The sequence below is a fragment of the Tupaia chinensis genome, unplaced genomic scaffold, assembly GCF_000334495.1.
Source record: "Tupaia chinensis unplaced genomic scaffold, TupChi_1.0 Scaffold000037_21, whole genome shotgun sequence".
NCBI lineage: Eukaryota > Metazoa > Chordata > Mammalia > Scandentia > Tupaiidae > Tupaia > Tupaia belangeri.
This window is the reverse complement of record NW_006159480.1, coordinates 130,845-135,583: the sequence shown is the minus strand read 5'-3', so window position 1 is coordinate 135,583 and position 4,739 is coordinate 130,845. Positions and strand designations below refer to the sequence as shown.

At 37.6% G+C, this 4,739-nt stretch overlaps 1 pseudogene; it reads right to left on the bottom strand.

Moving 5' to 3' along the window:
- Nucleotides 1-1,964: 1,964 nt before the first annotated feature.
- Nucleotides 1,965-2,551, bottom strand: LOC102498808 (zinc finger Ran-binding domain-containing protein 2 pseudogene; annotated as a pseudogene).
- Nucleotides 2,552-4,739: the final 2,188 nt, after the last annotated feature.

Below are 4,739 nucleotides of genomic sequence, written 5' to 3'. Positions count from 1 at the left end.
AGTCCTGGACCTGGCGGTTTGCTTTGTTGCTTTCCCTTTCTCTCTCTCTGTTTCTGTCTGGTTAAATGGGAAAATAATAATAATAACAAATGGAATGAAATAAATAAATAATCCTTAAAAAACAAAAAGAAGGTAGGCTAGATGTTTCCTAGCCAATGCACCAAAATATTATGCAGGAACTCAGGGGGCTCAGGGGTGATCAGGTCCAAACTCGCAGTGAGACATGGAGTCTTGTCCCAAGCTCAAAAGAATTAGAGTTGTGGGCATAGAGAGTAGATCTAGTAAAGTGGGGAGTTTATTAGCAAAGCAGGGAATTTATTAACAAAATGAGTTTATTAAAGGAGAGGGAAGAAAAAACAGCTCCCAAGAAAGGATAGGTCCTGGAAAATGAGTTGTCCTTGTTTTTATTTCAAACTTTAAAATTGTTAGCTCATTTGTCAAATATGTATTTATTAAGACAAAATAGGCTAAGATATAAACTTATTAGGTGACATTTTTTGGCAAAGTTAGCTATTTGTTGAGGGTTATATATGTATTAAATTGTTCCTTTTTCTTCTTGATAAGCCTTTTTAAATATTTTCTGTCTGTCCTTCTCTTTCTTGTGGAGTATCTGTTTGGATAAGCTTCACAAACATTCTGTAATCTCTGACTTTCTAAGTGACAAATGGACATATAGATGTGCAGTCATTCCAAATAAAATTTAGATCAAATTTATAATCATTCTGTTTGCCTATCAGTGCTTCGTTTACAAGCCTGGTTGAAATTGCCTTAGCTTTCTCATCTATTGTGTTATCACAGGATACTTAAAACCCATTCATTGTTCTTGTACAACTACCACCATCACTACCAAGCAACATTTATTGAAATTTTATGGCTGACCACAGCTCAAATCCCAGGCCTGGTAGCTTGCTTTCTCACTTTCCCTTGCTCTCTCTCTCTATTTCTTTGGTGAATGCATGTGCCCTATAGCAATTAAAAGTTAAATAAATATGTGTGAGCTACATTGACAATTTTTTTTTCTGACTTTCTTTATTTTCATGCTTGAATCAATATCAGAGGGTCCTGTAGTAAAAACATAAGTGCATGACCTTCCAAAGTGGACCACTGGATATAGGCAACACTTAAGTACCTGCTGTCTGTTATAGGGCGTGTGTGCTCGCCAGACAGACAGAGAGAGACAGAGAGAGAGAAAGCGAGAAATCACCCCCCAGGGGGGATGGCCACGCCACAATCCCTTCTCTCCATTTTCCTCTCGGGATCTTGGGCACGCACGCACACACACCTGGCACGAGTTTAAGCCACCGGGTCTGGAAGTCAAACCGTGGTCGACAACATGGGAATCTAGCGACATAGTCATTACGCTAACTGCTGGTCCCAGAAAGGTAATATTCTAATTCTTATTTTACAAGTGAGGTATTTAAGGCACAGAAACATTTAGTAACTAGCACATGGACACATGGGTGGTGGTGGTAGAGCTGTGACACAAATCCATGTCCCCTTTGCTCCAGCATCCCTGCTCTTGATCTCCACACTTGACTGATTCCCAGGGATGATCCGGAAGATGACCTGTGGCGCCTGAATAAAGTAGTGGTGTTCTGTAGGGGCTGGCCCTGGGCTCAGGGTTGTTTAGTGTTTTCACCAATTACCTGGGCTCTTACTGTGAGATTCGCTCTATCACTCAAACCTTAGCTCAAATTTCACCTCCTCAGAAATTAACCATCTACTAAAACAAAAGCAGTTCTAATTTTCTGCTATCATACCACATATTTTCATGAAATTGTTGCTACCTAAATTATCTTGTTCACATGTTTCTTCTCTCTTCTAGAATTTAATAAGAGAAGAGTAGTTTTGCCTTGGTCATTATTGTACCTTCAGAACAAAAACAGCACTTGGCAGAGTAGAAGCATAAAACCCTTGTGAGAAAACCATATCTTCATCAAGGGTTTAAGGCGTCAAAAGCATTCATGTTACACCACGGTTCAAATGCAACAAAGAAATAAGGTAAGTCTCACCTCATCTAATTTATATTTAGAAAGATCTTCATCCTCATCCTCTTCTTCGCCCTCAGATTCTTTATCTTCAACTTCCTTTAATATAGATGCAGGACCAACCGCCTTTCCTCTGTATTTTTTCTTTTTACGTCCAAACTCATCATATTCACCATCAGATTCTTCTCTTTCTATGTACTCAACATTTTCTCTTTCATTAAAACCACCACCATATCCTGTTCGTTCTTCTAATTTAGCATACTTTGGAGTATTACACATGTTACACTCTGATCTTCTGGCCCAATTCACATTACTGCAAGTTTTACATTGCCAATCATTAGCACTGAACAGGCCTCGGCTCTTTTCGGCAAGTGTCTTTCCTATTTCAGTTCCCCCTGCTTTCATCATCTTGGCCTCAGTTGTTTTCTCCCTACCACACCAATTACAGCTGGTTCTTCTGGCAAAGTTTACATTTCCACATTTCTTGTCAGGGCAAATCCAGTCCCTGTCACTGACTCAGAAATTCTTGGTCGACATCTTGGAAGCCACCACCACAGCCACCCGCAGCTACATCTTCCTGACCATAGACTTTTAAAAATTTTATGATTTGTTGTTTACGTTCAATCATTGTATGTCTCAATAGTACATGATTTCTTTTCATGGTATACATGCAGTACATGATAATCAAATCAAGGACATTATCATAAACATAATTTTCAATGAACATTCTCATTCATTCTCTATTCAGTGTACACATACATAATTACTTGGTATATTATTGTATAAAAATGAAATATATACATTCTTTTATTATTCAAATTGCACTAAAAATTTAGTACATTGGTTTTCCTGATGATTATCAACTGAGCCAAGTTAATTATAAGGTTGTCTGAAAAGTCATGAGAAGTTTTTCTAGGGATGAGCAGTTAGCATAATGGCTATGTCGCTGGACTCCCACATAGTCTACCGTGGTTTGAGTCCCAGACCCGGTGGCTTAAACTCACGCCGGGCATGTGTGCATGTGTGCCCAAGATTCCGAGAGGAGAATGGAGGAGAAGGGATTGTGGCGTGGCCATCCTCCCTGGGATGGTTATTTCTTGCTTTCTATCTCTCTGTCTCTCTCTGTCTGTCTGGCGAGCGCATGTGCCCTATAGTAAAAAAAAAAAGTTTTTCCATGCAAAATGCATCATGACTTTTCTGACAACCCAATATTTTTCAGTTAATATTTACTTTTTTTTCAGAGATTAAGTGTGGTGGGTGATTATCAATATTTATAAATTGTTCAGCACAATGATATTAAACAAAAAATATTGCACTCTTATTTTAGTATTCTTCTTAGTGTTTTTTTTTTTTTTTTTTTTCTTAGAACATTCAGGTGCTCTGGCCAAAGCAAATAGTTCTCTAGGGACAAAGTCCCTGATCCATAAACTCCTTCTAAACTGTCATGTTTTTGCAGTATCACTTGGTCACTGTTCTCTTGAGTTGTAATTAGTTTCAGAGTATCTTGTGGCAGGATATTATACAGCACTTCATGCCAGAGAACACAGGAAAATCTCAGACTTCCTGAAGATGCTGTTCTCTGCATACAGGTAAATGGGAGAATAAAAATACATTTAATAATAAGAATGAATTTATTTTTATATTGGGAGAATAAAAATACATTTAATAATAAGAAGAGTGACTTTAGTTTTAGACGTGGTTCTGTTGAAATTGCTATGGATCTGACTCATATCCTACAGTGCACGAGTATCCTAAGCAAAGTAGGTAGCATCTAGGATAAGGAATTCAACAGAACTGGAAAATAATTATGAAAAAGTTTATTGGAAAAGTTAACTGACTTTGACTATGAGGAAGAATCACATTGGGCCTAGAAAATGTGAGGGTCAGCTGGTAGTTGTTTAGGTGACTGGATCTCACATGGCCAACTGTGTGATTTGGGTCCTGAATCCTTTGTCTTGAAAAACATGCTGGGCACACATGCCTGCCAAAAATCCCAAAAGGAGAATAGAAGAAAAGGTATTGTGGTGTGACCATTCCACCAATGGGGGCTGCTTTGTCTTCCCCAACCCCAGTGAGGGCATGTGTCCAATAGCATTTTTTTTTTTTCTCCTGACAATATGGTTTCCTGGAGGGAGCATGATCTCTTTCTTTTTCTTTCTCTTTCTTCCTTTTTCTTTTTTCTTTCTTTCTTTTTCTTTCTTTCTTTCTCCCTTCCTTCCTTCTCTTTCTTTCTCTCTCTCTTTCTCTTTCTTCTTTCTTCCTTCCTTCCTCCCTCCCTCCTTCTCTTTTTTCTTTTTTCTCTTTTCTTTCTTTTTTAAAAGAATTATTTATTTTAATTTGATTTATTATTATTATTATAATGTTTGCTATAGGGAATGTGTGCTTACCAGAGAGAGACAGAGAGAAGAGACACAAAGAGAGAAAAAGGGAGAAAGCAAGCTGTCAGGTCTGGGACTTGAACCACAGTCAGCCATATGGGAGTCCAGCACCTTAGCCACCATACCACCTGCCAGCCCCCCAATAACAAATTAAGAAAAGAAAAAAAAAAGGAAAAAAAGTGAGAGAATGATTTTGCCATATTTTGCTTTCAACTTAGATTACAATAATCATTGTTCATGGTGATGATTTATATAAATGATTCTCACCCTCTACCAATTGATAAGTGGACAAAAAATTATTGATGCATGAAAAAATTTAAATTATTTATTTTTTCCATTAACATTTCAAAACATATGGATATAAAGTGATCAT